The 14,013-nt window shown below is 39.2% G+C and overlaps 1 protein-coding gene and 1 long non-coding RNA gene across 3 annotated transcripts in view; one reads left to right on the top strand and one right to left on the bottom strand.

Annotated features, from left to right (window-relative positions):
- The window catches only part of Gabrb1 (gamma-aminobutyric acid type A receptor subunit beta1), a 483,582-nt gene that overhangs the window by 408,979 nt on the left and 60,590 nt on the right, over positions 1-14,013 (top strand). The gene's annotated exons all lie outside the window — the stretch shown is intronic.
- LOC120096598 (uncharacterized) overlaps positions 1-14,013 on the bottom strand; it is a 39,199-nt gene that overhangs the window by 8,059 nt on the left and 17,127 nt on the right. Inside the window, exons 3-4 of one of the 2 annotated variants that reach the window (XR_005493248.2) lie at positions 10,810-10,946; positions 2,280-2,440 (exon numbers count right to left, since the gene is read on the bottom strand). This is a non-coding gene — a long non-coding RNA (uncharacterized LOC120096598). Of the gene's footprint in view, positions 1-2,279; positions 2,441-10,809; positions 10,947-14,013 lie in introns of those variants that run through there. The other variant, XR_005493249.2, reaches the window with a different exon arrangement.

Raw genomic sequence — 14,013 nt, 5'->3', positions numbered from 1 at the left:
CGCTGAGAATGTTTTGTTTAGCTCTGTACCCCATTTTTTAATAAGGCGATTTGGCTCTCTCGAGTCTAACTTCTTGAGTCTTTGTATATTTTGGATATTAGCCCTCTATCAGATGTAGGATTGGGTGGCTCACACTTTTAACCCTGACCAGGGTACAGAAAGGTGGGCAGATCTCCTGCAGCTCACTGGCTCTAACCTACATGGCAAGTTCTAAGGCTCTGTGAGGCCCTAATGGATGCTGGGGTAGGACACCAGAGGTTGACCTCTGGCCTACACTGGCAGCTGAAACACAAATACATACATACACATAACAAATTCATGTATATACATCAAAATAAATAAACAAACAAACTATAAAGGGCCTTGTGTGTCTGACAATACATTTCTACTCCCCTGAATTTGATAGAATTGATATCTGTGACTTTTATACTACAAATCAATTTGATGTTTCTATTTTTTGGCTTCCCATGTGATTTCTATTAGGAAACTCAGTTTCTTTGTAATTCCTGAATTTATTTGTGGATAGTTTTTCTTTTGGAAACATTTTAGGCTCTTCTCATTGCTTTCTAATACATAAACTATTTAAATGAGTTCATTATAAATTCTTTTGGTTAAGGAACAGAAGAGGCTTTCAACATGTACCTATCTGGAATATCTGAGACTTAGATCATGTGGGTTCCTTTCCCTTAGGAATATGCGTTGAAGCTTCTCCATGTTTTTAATGCCTTAATGCTTCATTTTTGTTTTACTGCTGAACAATATTCTGTTGTCTGGATGCTTTACAATTTATCTAATTACTGATGATAGGGTATCTTGGTTTCTTCTGTGTGTAGCCATGAGAACTGCTGTAAACATTCAAATGCAGGTTTCCTGTCTAACAGATTCCTTATTTTTGAAAAAGTGATTATGCTATCATATCATAACCATATATTGAGTTTTACGAAGCTACCAAATTGCCTTCCAGAGTGGTTTTACTATTTCCTTTCCCACCAACAATAAATGAGGCTTAATTCCTGTGTTATAACTTTGTCCCATTGCTATGCCAAAATGCTTGATGAAAGCAGATTAAAGAAGTAGGGGTTTTTTGGGTTCATAGATTTAGGGTACAGTCCATCATGTGTGTGCATGTACATATGTGTGTGCACATGTGTTTGAGTATATATGTGTCTGTGTGTGCACTCATGTGTGTGTGCTCATGTATGTGTGCTCACACACGTATGTGTCATGTTGTACTACATACATAAACCATAGTTAAGGGCAGGAGCTCCCTGTCACTATGACTTATCAACTTGTTACAAGGTACTCGGTTCTCACAGCTTCTCAGAGTCTCTTGACTCTAGCATGATGGCATTTACATGATGAAAATTGGATTCTTCTTACCTTTCCCCAATGGCCAAATTAGGTTTTGTTTGTCTTGAATGTGCTGAAGACCTCCCTCTCCATCTGCTCTCCAACTTGACAGATTTCTTTTGTTCGTAACTCATTACCATAGTACTATCACCCTGAAACAAACACACACACATAAACATACACATACACACACACACATACACACACACACATACACACACACACACACACACACACACACACACACGAAAGAAAAGAAAGAGAAAAAAAACACTGTCCTGAGTGTCTACAGGCCCATGAATGAGCACATTCATGCCTTAAACATTCTACTGTACCTTTCCAGAGGTTGAGCAGACCGTTTTAGAATAAAAACATTCCAGTTTCACAAACAAAAACAGTCTCAAAAAGAACAAGAAGTCGTTTGAACTTGCAGTGGCTAAAACAGACCAGCATCTTCTAAAGACTTCCTGAGGTCATTCTGCAAGGCAGTACATTGCTTACTGTGGCTGTTTGCACCCCTACTTATGACTGTAGCTATTATAGCAACACTCTGGCCCCAGATCTCAACTCAGTATGCCTAATTACTGTTTTCTCAATTTATAGAAATTGGTAGCACTTGTAGAGCAGCTATATCAAGGACCCTGAGGGAGCAATAACTTTCCTGCTGCACTTAAATGGATCTATTCGCTTGGTTCATCAACTGTGTGAGTCACAGGCAAGACTTCTCCTGAGAGGCTATTGAATAGAGGTTACATTTGGATTCTGTAGTCAGATCTACCCCTTTCAAGTTTTGACACCTCGAACAAGCTAGCTATCCCTTCAAACATTATATTTCTTCTTCTGTATTATAATGATATAGGTTTGCTGAAAACATTAGATACATTATTCTTATTCAGTGCTCTATCATGGTGAAGAGACACCATGACAACAGCAACTTTTATAAAAGAAAGCATTTCCCTTTGGCTTGCCTTCAGTGTCAGAGGTCCATTATCCTCGTAACAATTATCCTCATGACCAGGAGCATAGTGCATGGTGGCACTGGGGCAAACACGGTAGCTGACACGGTAGCAAACACGGCAAACATCAAGACCTACAGACAGAAATGGAGAGAGCCATTTGGCCTGGCTTGGGCTGCTCAAAGCCTATCCCCCAGTGACACACTTTATCCAACAAGGCCACACCTACTCCCAGGTGACCAAGCATTCAAATCTCTGAGCCCATAGGGGCCATTCTTTTTTTTTTTTTTATTAACTTGAGTATTTCTTATATACATTTCAAGTGTTATTCCCTTTCCCGGTTTCCGGACAAACATCACCCTCCCCCCTCCCCTTCCTTGTGGGTGTTCCCCTCCCAAACCTCCCCCCATTGCCACCCTCCCCGCATAGTCTAGTTCACTGGGGGTTCAGTCTTAGCAGGACCCAGGGCTTCCCCTTCCACTGGTGCTCTTACTAGGATATTCATTGCTACCTATGGGGACAGAGTCCAGGGTCAGTCCATGTATAGTCTTTAGGTAGTGGCTTAGTCCCTGGAAGCTCTGGTTGCTTGACATTGTTGTACTTTTGGGGTCTCGAGCACCTTCAAGCTCTTCCAGTTCTTTCTCTGATTCCTTCAATGGGGGACCTATTCTCAGTTCAGTGGTTTGCTGCTGGCATTCGCCTCTGTATTTGCTGTATTCTGGCTGTGTCTCTCAGGAGCGATCTACATCCGGCTCCTGTCGGTCTGCACTTCTTTGCTTCATCCATCTTGTCTAATTGGGTGGCTGTATATGTATGGGCCACCTGTGGGGCAGGCTCTGAATGGGTGTTCCTTCAGTCTCTGTTTTAATCTTTGCCTCTCCCTTCCCTGCCAAGGGTATTCTTTTTCCTCATTTAAAGAAGGAGTGAAGCATTCACATTTTGATCATCCCTCTTGAGTTTCCTTTGTTCTAGGGATCTAGGGTAATTCAAGCATTTGGGCTAATAGCCACTTATCAATGAGTGCATACCATGTATGTCTTTCTGTGAGTGGGTTAGCTCACTCAGGATGATATTTTCCAGTTCCAACCATTTGCCTACGAATTTCATAAACTCATTGTTTTTGATAGCTGAGTAATATTCCATTGTGTAGATGTACCACATTTTCTGTATCCATTCCTCTGTTGAAGGGCATCTGGGTTCTTTCCATTTTCTGGCTATTATAAATAAGGCTGCGATGAACATAGTGGAGCACGTGTCTCTTTTATATGTTGAGGCATCTTTTGGGTATATGCCCAAGAGAGGTATGGCTGGATCCTCAGGCAGTTCAATGTCCAATTTTCTGAGGAACCTCCAGACTGATTTCCAGAATGGTTTTACCAGTCTGCAATCCCACCAACAATGGAGGAGTGTTCCTCTTTCTCCACATCCTCGCCAGCATCTGCTGTCACCTGAGTTTTTGATCTTAGCCATTCTCACTGGTGTGAGGTGAAATCTCAGGGTTGTTTTGATTTGCATTTCCATAGGGGCCATTCTTTAACCTCTACAGACACATGAAGAAAGGAGTACATGTCCTGGCACCTGCTGTGCCTACATTGACAGTGGCTACTACTTATCAGCACATAGACTTAGCACTTAGCAGACATTCAGCACATAACTGTTGGATGGATGATTGATGGATGAATGATACCCTTCCTCAGAGCTAATAATCTCAACTTGAATACCATCATCCAACTGCCTTGTAAACGATATCAATAACAAAGGATACAATGTATTTCTCCTTTCTCCTTCCTATATACCATTAGTGCCAGGCACACAAAATACATCAGCAACTGATTGAATACATTTACCAATAGCCAATAAATAAATAAACAAACAAACAAACAAATAAATAAATAAATAAATAAACAAGCAAATAGAAGTGTCTGATTACTTTTGAGATGACAAACCTTTTTTATTGAATCCATATATCTGGAAACAATTGTGTTTATAGGAACATCCTCTAGTTTTCAAACCTGGTTCAGGAAATTAACACTTCCAAGGAACAAATTTGGGGCAAAGTTTTTCTAGAGCCAGTACCCAAACTGATAGTCCTTTGTCTGCTGCTCTCTCCTCTAGTTGCCTTTATACTCAAAACAAAAGACAAAATGGAGAGATACGGGTCCTGAGGTTGAAATGCCATGAGTAAATTGATCTTTCTCTTCTTGTGTTACAAGACTGATGTTTTGATGTAGGGTAGAGAAGCAAGTCATTGACCTTAATAAAAATAGTGTGCAAGATTCGATCTAGTTTTGGTGGTGTTGTTTCAAGCTGCTCCTTTCATTTCGAAAGTTCCCATCATGTCATGTTTATTAATAAGATCACTCAGAAAAAAGAACCACAAAGTAATTTAATCTGTGGATTGAAATAAAACAAAATCAGGTAAAAATATTGTTTGGGTTTTTGTGTTTGTTTGTTTATTTGTTTGTTTTAATGTTACTGAAAGCCAACAAACTATTACAGTGCATGTCAGTTTTACTTGGTGCTATTTATATACCTTGTATTTTGTCCAATTTTCACAAACAGCCTTCAGGGGCAAGCATATAAATTTTATTGTTATTTACAAATGGAAAGTCTGAAACCAAAGGAGATAAACCTACAGAAAGTCTCATCCTTCCTAATTCAAAAGTTCATATTTTTCAATATGTTCTTCTAAGATATTCCAAAGACTCAGTATCTTCATGAGTTGCAGAAAAATGTTGACCCTTCATCTAATACCCACCACACCAAGATTCTCAACACATGTGAGTTAGGAAACTCTGAATAAAACTTTGGAAGTTACTATGGGCAGCAGTGATTAAAAAAAAAGTATAAAGGACAAAGAGGACTGGACTATAGTTCTAAAAAATACAGAAGTAAAATCAAATTCTGTGGCCAGTCATAAGATTTTTCTAAATCTCAATTTATGTGTGTGATGTGTGTCAGCCATTTGTTGAGAACTCAGCATTTCTGTTTCACGTCTGCCATCTTGAAGTTCATGTTTGTCTCCCATGGCCAAACCTGAATCCTACTGATACTTGCTCTTCAACTCCCTTTGCAGCCTGATGTGAGGCAAACCAAGGTTCGACTAGTCACTCACAGTTACTGAAAAAGTATAATGGAAGTTAGTGGTCTAAAGAAGAGAGCAACCTGGAGTATCCAGTGTGACAAAACTGGCTCTATAACAGCAGGTCTAGTGACCTCATCCATCCTCTGCTCTTGACAGCAATGTTCAGAGTGACATCATGACAGGTGAAGTGAAGACTTCCTAAGACCAGTGCTATGCCATTCACTTGGATTTCTAGCCTCAGAGTATGGTTCCATTGTACTCTCAGGTAGTTTGTGAGTTACCAAACATCTTTGTTAAATGGATTTTAATAACATCTTTCATGTTTAAACTAACTATAGCTGACTCTTACTGCCCAGGATGAAGAAACCTAGCCACAAGAATACATTGTTAATGTGGAATGCATAACTAGCATGTCTTGAGGACTTATAATGGAAAAAGACCTGATTACAAATACATCATAAAAACATTTTACCATTATAGTCCTTATTTATTTATTCCCACTTTTCAGATAAATAAACATAATGTCAAGAGGTGAGGTGGCTTTCTCTAAGACACGCTGTTAGAAGGAGGTACCATCAGCCATGCCATTGTGACATCACTATGTCTGAATGAATGATGTAGAGGTAGCCCATGCAGATTATTCTTCCCTTTAGATTGTAAATGTTTAAAGACGATTAGATTTGTTATAAATAAGATAGAGTCCAAAATCCAATTTTTAAATTTCCATAGAAACACAAACAGGGTAGGAGGACAGGGAGACAAACAGAAAGACAAGGAGAAAGATTCATTTTAAGGACTTGTCCTATGTGTGAAAGAACTGATGAATCTTCACAGAAAACTAGGCCAAAGATACAGCCTTTGAATGTTACAGTAAGTCCAAAGGAAAATTCCATCAATTAGTATAATACATTTTATCATATTTATCTCCAAACACTGATCCACCTCCTCTCAGACCAACCCTCAAAACATCACATCCCTCTTCCTACTTTATCTCTTCTTTTCATCTTATTTTTTAAAGCTCACTGAGTTCAGTTAGTATGGTCAATAGGCACATGGGCATAGGCTCATCCACTGGAGCATAGACAAACTACTGGGGCCATGTCCTTGAAGAAAAGTTAATCTCCTTCTCTAAGTAGCCCTCAACTATAAATAGTTCCCCTGCTACAAGGGGCCCTGAGGCTTCTCATGCTGGAATGTTCACTGGCTTGATCTTGTATGGGTCTTGTGCAGGCAACCACAACTGCTGTGAATTCATGAGTGCAGCAGTCTTGCTGTGCCCAGAGGACACTGATTTGAAATAGTCTCCTTCAACTTCTAGCTCCTATATGTTCTCTGCCACCTCTTCTGCAATGGTGTCTGAGTTGTGGAGGAATGAGATAGATGTCCTTTTGGGAGTGCCTGCTCCATAAACCTTGTTCTCTGCACTTTGACCAATTGAGTCTTAGTATTAAATGCTGACTACTGAAAAAATAGAATCTTCTTTAAAGATGGCTGAGAGTTGCATTGGCCTATGTGTATAAATATTTGCACAAGAGTTTGATATAATGTCTATTTATCACAATAACAGTAATGGGTCCTTTCCTGGGACTTATGACTTCCTCAGTCACAGGTTTCCTGCAGGTTACAGTACCAGATAAGTGTTCCTGCCTGTGATGTGGGTCTTAAACACAATGTGAAAATAAACGGTATTTTAGACCATCAGGCTCACATCTAGGTAGATTTGTCAATGATTTTTCTTCCCTAGCAGCCCACATACCTACTTCCACCTGGGGAAGGCCTTAAACTCAGTACCAGTTTAGCTTCTCCAATAAGGTAGAACTTTTCACATGCCACTTTTCAAATTTCCTTTGTGTATGAGAATTCTGGTCATATTGGGTTAGAGTCAAAACAAATTATCTCATTTGAACCTAATTACTGGTAAAACTGCTATATCCAAAACCTCTACATTCACATTCCGTTGTAAGGAGGTTAATATATGAAGAAGGAGTGCCATGCATCCCATAATGATAATACTGCAAATGTGGGTGAACCCTAATATAAAGGTAATACAAGTACAATTTGAGAGCACTCCAATGGAGACCTAATCTCTGAACTTCTTAGTTTACATGATGCAACTATAGTTGGTCTGGGGTCTCAAAATGTGATAGACAAGTCCAACCTTGGCAGGACCAAGGGCTTCTCCTTCCACTGGTGCCCAACAAGGCTATTCACTGCTCCCTACGCAGTTGGAGCCCTGGGTCAGTCCATGTAGAGTCTTTCGGTAGTGGTTTAGTCCCTGGAAGCTATGGTTGGCTGACATTGTTGTTCTTATGAGGTTGCAAGCCCCTTCATCTCTTTCAATCCTTCCTCTAATTCCTCCAACAGGGGTCCCATTCTCAGTTTAGTAGTTTGCTGCTAGTGTTCACCCCTGTATTGTCCTATTTTAATATGATAGTTTTTGTTTTGCTGTATTATATTTTATTTTATATTTTTAAAAAATTAAAGGATGCATGGATGGATGGATGGATGATGGATACCTAGTCACTAGAATAAAAGATAACAACTTAATTGTCATTTATACCTGCTAGGAGAGAAATTAGTTTCCTCCATTAGAGTAATACTGGGTAAATCAACCACTCTGTGTTCAGGATCAACATATAATGGACTCCACATTTTTATGTGTGCTTTTATTTGGTTACAGTTTGATGCTTTTGCTCTTTTCTTTTTGGGTGGTGTTTTATTTTGTTTTCTTGGTTTGGGGGGGATGTTGTACTGGATCTTGTTTATTTTTTCTAAGCAGGAAAAAAGTTGAGAGGTTAGGGAGGGGGAAGCTGAGAGAACTTTGGGGAGGGGAAGAATAAGATCAAAATATGTTTAAAGTTAAAATTGTTTTAATAATAAAAATAAAATAAAAGACTTATCAGATAATGCAGTTTGCACCTTATTGAATTCTGATTTGAACAAGAAAGAAAGAGAGAGAGAGAGAGAGAGAGAGAAAGAGAGAAAGAAAGAGAGAAAGAAAGAGAGAAAGAAAGAAAGAGAAAGAGAGAAAGAAAGAGAGAGAGAGAAAGAAAGAAAGAGAGAAAGAAAGAGAGAGAGAAAGAAAGAAAGAAAGAAAGAGAGAGAGAAAGAGAGAGAAAGAAAGAGAGAGAGAGAAAGAAAGAAAGAAAGAAAGAAAGAGAGAGAAAGAGAGAAAGAAAGAAAGAAAGAAAGGAAGGAAGGAAGGAAGGAAGGAAGGAAGGAAGGAAGAAGACTTGCCAGTATCCACTTTTGAAATGATTACTACAATATTATTTGTAAGCAAAGGTTCTTACAGCTTGATTAAAACAACTTTGGAGTGGTGATACCCATTGACATAGAAACTCTGGGGTTATTTCTCAAAAATAGTATGACCAAGATGAATTGCACTGAAGGTGGTTGGGATTCAAATGTGGGAAGGTGGTTTCTCTAGGCTTCCCTGGCATCTCTGGAGGCTTCGGGCTCTGGTGTCACAGCTCTTGCCGAGGTTCAAAACCTCTAGAGCCAGGCAGTACCGCGAGATCTGAAGAGATCTCCTCGGCTGTGAACATCCGGTAGGAAGAACTATGATTTCACCTAGAGATTTGGTACTCAGTAATTGCCTGTGAAAGTAGCATTTAGGAAGGCTATCACAACCCTTCCACTACTTGTTTTATACGGGGGACCTCTCTGGCATTTGTAGAGTTCTTTGTACTTTGCAAAGTCCCTGCAAATACATTGGTCTTTTAATTGAAATGGTCCATGATTGACCTAAAAGTTAAAAAGTGTCAACAATCTAAGAAGTATGCCTTGTGTTGAGAGAGACAACATGGTTATTTTACAAATTTCTATATAATGAAGCTACTAAGTTAAACACTTAGGTTTCTGAAGATTACATGAAGTTTTTTTGATCTCTTACTATCTACTTTGGGGTTTTTGTTTTGGTATTTTTTTTTAGATCATAATATAATTACATTTCTCCCTTCTCTCTCCTCCTTCCAAACCCTCCCATATAACTTTCCCCACATTTCTTTAATTCATGGACTCTTTTTTAATCAGTTGTTATTGTATACATATATGCATTTGTATGTACACATATATTACTCAATATAACCTGCTTGGTCTGTATAATGTTATTTGTATTTATGTTTTGGGAGATGACTCATTATCACTGAACAACCAATTGGTGTGCTCTACCCTTGAGAAGACCATCTCTTCTGCGCCCAGCTTTTCTCAGTTGCCTATAGTTTCCTGTGTAGGGTTGAAGATTCATGGGCTTTTTCTGCACACCTTGGCATTCCCACGGGTGTCATCATTGTTCAACATACAGCTGAACAATAGTGTTGGTAGAACCTTGTAAGTGTAGCCTCTGACATTATTACGAGACACCATCTCATAGCAAAGTCCCTGATTGTCTGACTTTTACATCTGGCTTTTACAGTCTTTTCTCCTCGTCTTCCACAATGTTCCCAGAGCTTTGCCTGTGGGAGTGTTTTGTAGACATATCCACTGAGTCTAGACTCAACAACTCTTCATTTTGATTGGTTGTGGTTTTCTGTTGTGGTTTCCATGACAAAGAAATCTTGTGATGAGAGGTGAAGACTTAACTTATCCGTGGTTATAAGGACAAATATTAAGGTTGCCATTGGGAACTATGCTTGTTTAATAAATTAGTGGCTATAGATTCTCCTCCAAAAGTCATGACTTCACTAGCATTGAGAAATCAGTTAGGTTTCTAGTAACGATTATGGTCTCCTGCTTAAAAAAAGTGTCTATCGTCCATGTTCAGAGCAGTTGGTCATTCACCAAGGCGTGTCTGCCATTACTACACAATTAGGGTCATTGTACTATGATGGTCATTGATATGGCTCATAGGCATCATAACTAAGAAGGATTATAGCTTTCCCCTTTCCTTTGGAAGCTCTTGTGGTACCTTCTGGTATCATAAAAGCTAATAGTTGGGGAGCGGGCTTTCAGCTTCAATTCCAGCTCAGGGGTCTCTAGACCCTATTTCTGAAGTGCACCGTGTCTTTAGGACTAGGTACTTATCTTCCACCTCTATTAGAGGGGTAGACAACATTTTCTACATTTCTAGTTCTCAAGTCCAATTGCAATGCATTAAATTTTCAGACAAAATGATTGTTTCCATTCTGCTTTTCTGTTAATAGCCAAACCTATGTATTCCCTTAGTGAAAACCTGAGGAGTATTTGTGGATAAAAGGTCCCAGTTTCAAAGTTATTACCACAGTTAAAGGATGCCTGAGTATTAGTTTCCACACACAACAGATGGTAGTTCCTTTTTTAAAGCAATAGTAATCTGGGCTTTTGCCTGTGTGCCTTCTGCCTCAGACATGAAGTAAAAATGAGTTCTTATTTCTCTGTAAGATCTTGTAACATTGACTGGCATGGGGAAGACCAGCTAATTTGTCCAAATATAATTACCTGAGGTACACAAAGGCGTTGACTATTCCTCCTCTCTGCAGGGAAGCGCTTCGCTTTTTTCCTCCGCAAACAGATGCAGGGTAATCTTGGGAATCCATTTGTTACTTTGCTAGTGGAGTCTGTAGCTATGCAGACATCTGTGATGTGGGATAAGAAAGATTATTTTTCAGAAATACAAAGAATATAGGGAGTGGAAAGATTATTTTTAGGACTTTAAAATGTAAGAAATAACCTTCCCCTTCGCCAATATGTTTTTCAAGCTATTGGTTGCGGGAGTGCTACAGTCCAGGGTGAGCTTTTTCCACATATTTGGTTTTATAAAACAGAATTGGAGTCCAACCTTCTACTAATTCTAAGAAAATAATTTCATGTAGCAAGCTAGATGTCCCCGCCCACATTAATACAAGGCTCCTCTGCTCCTGGGTTCTAATGATAGAATTCAATATTGTACAGGTAGAAATAGAAATGCAAATAAAACCTTATTTCAAAAACATTTTCTGTTAGGAACTGGGTTATGCACTCCTATGGAACAAACTATAATGTGTCCCCATGTGTCCAACAAATAGCACCCTTCCTAATTTAGTGCATAAAATCAACCACTACCATTGGTAGTCTACTCTATTTCTTTTCAAGCTAAAGTTGAACACCCAAAAATACCCTTCAAATACGGTCGGTATGTTTTATTACATGGGAAACAAAGTGAGCTTTAAGTCAAGGATCTATATGTTAGTGATTGAGAAGTCATTTTAATATAAGATAACCTTGCAGCACAAGCTATGATCAGAGACAAAATAAAACCTTATTTCAAAAACATTTTCTGTTTTTGAATTATTTTCTATTTTGAATTATTAAAAATAATTCAAAAAGTTTATTGAGGCCCTACTATGTAGTGGGCCCTTTAAAGGCCTTATCTATGTTACCTCTGTGGATTTTCACAAGAAATATGTAAGAATAAGTATTACCATTGTTTACACTTATGAGTAAGTGCCCTCAAGTGTAGAACTGTTGAGTACCTCCTGGGAGATCACATGAATCTGATGTCAGAACAGAAACCTAATCAGTTAGGATCTAGACTCAAAGCAGGTAAACACCATATACTAGACTCTCAGGAAACACTCCATGGATCTTTGTGTGTACAAAGTAACACAAGGTAACAAAACAAGTCGGTGGTCAGGAACTAATGCTGCTCTTGGCATTAATAATAAATGAAATTTCTCATAGAGATTTAGCAAAGACTTGCCAATGAAGATAGCTGATGGACAGATAGTAAAATAGCTACTAAGAGGAACAATTAAAATATCCACATCCAGCAGAAATAGCACATAGTCTAGGAGTTTGTAATAAGAGAAAATTTGAATGTTTAAAGGGATAAAGGCAGATTTATTAGGGTTAGAGTTTGGAGAGAAGGTTGGAGTATAGAGAAAACAGTCCACTTGGGGCTTCCTGGGTCTGGATGGAGATCTTTCTCTGTGTCCTGAGTATAATGAGGCAACACTGAGGCCAGGTATTGGCACTGAAGTCAGCCACGGGACTGCCACTATGGAAGACAACTTAAGGGAGTAGAGCATGGAAACCATGAGGCCAGATCAGAGAATGATACAGTAGCTTCAGCCAGATATGAGGGAAATAGCAGTGCTGAAGGAGAAGCCTAGACTGATTCAAGAGACGGTTCAGAAAATGATGATGATTTGTTGGAAGAGTTCAAGAATAAGATGTCAAAGGACATCAGGTTTTAGTAGAGGATGAAGAGGCCATGTCATGACATGAAACTATCTACAGGAGTTGCAGACACTGAAACTGCAGTTTTAATGCTCAGAAGGGAAGTCTACGCTGGGATATTCCCGAAGAGAAGAAGCCTCTTACATCCCTAATTTACTCAAGGAGATAAATGTAAAGTGAGAAGTCTTGGGAGAAGTGACTTTGTACGTAGTAGAATGACCAAGAGACAATGATGGTAGAGGTACATCGAGGGCAACGGGGTAGGTGCTGCTACAAGCCAAATAAAATGTGGACTGGAAGACTGATGAACGGAACAGGGGTTATGAGTTATGATCAGGTTGGTTTATGTCCAAGCCCACAGTAGGAATGGATGACTAATACATAGAGACTGGAACTCAGTGCAGCTTTAGGAATCCAGTGTCCAGAGGGAGAGCAGAATATAAGGAACAAACAGTGGTAAGGGAATGTCTTCAGCTGTGGAATTCAAGTCTCTGATGACAGCACTTCAGAATCTGCCCTGTTTATAGACTGTTGATGAGATTCTCGGGTGGAATTATACCATCTGGGCATTATCCAAGGAAATGAGGTGTTCATAATTAATAAGGCCTTCTCATAGAATTCTCTGACCTTTGTCTTTTGTACAGTTGTCCATTCACCCAGACACAATTTTAACCACAGAGAAGCCCTTTCCACCTAGTATCTCAAAAGACAGCACAGAGTGGCAAAACCTTAGGATATTGTCTATCCGTTGCTGATGAAGTAGAAGAATGTTCTCTTAATATACTTGTGACATAGTTATTGGTAGGTCCTTAGACCTCATTTTTATTAAATAATTATTAACCTCACACCACTTACCAACTATTTTGCGACGTGTTAAGAATTCAGAGGTGAATAGGACACAGATCCTGACTCTCAGATGCTCACGGGAAACCAGGGTAAGAATATGGGTAAATAGAAACAGCTAGTGAGCGCGTGGAAAATGCTGTGGAGATTATAGGATGCCTTAGAGAAGGGTAACTGAAATACCAAGATGAACCCAAAGAACATGTTTCTGAGTGCATGCACCCATGTGTATGTTGGTACAGGGTGAGAATGAACGCACATACACATATGCACACACACACACACACAGACACACACACACACATTTGTGGGACCCAATATCTAATGGAAATGGAGACCTGAATTGACTGTATTACATAATACAGTGCTTTTTGAGAAATTATGATGTGATTGGTAAGGTAGCAAATATCTCATATGCAAATGAATTTTTTCTACTCATATCAGAGATAAGAAAATGGGGGGGGCGTGTTGAAGTAACTTGTTCAGTAGTCACAAACTAGTGTGTGTTGTAACTTGGATCTGAATATTGATTTTCCTCCACATTCTGTCTTCTGGATCCCGTATTGCTGAATAGCACGCTCTATGGCACTGATTAGAGATTAGACAAGCTTTTTGAGCTGTAGTTGTTTGAACAGAGAGTAT

The sequence above is a fragment of the Rattus norvegicus genome, chromosome 14 (assembly GCF_036323735.1).
Source record: "Rattus norvegicus strain BN/NHsdMcwi chromosome 14, GRCr8, whole genome shotgun sequence".
NCBI classification, from domain to species: Eukaryota; Metazoa; Chordata; class Mammalia; order Rodentia; family Muridae; genus Rattus; species Rattus norvegicus.
This window is presented reverse-complemented; position numbering and strand designations above follow the sequence as displayed.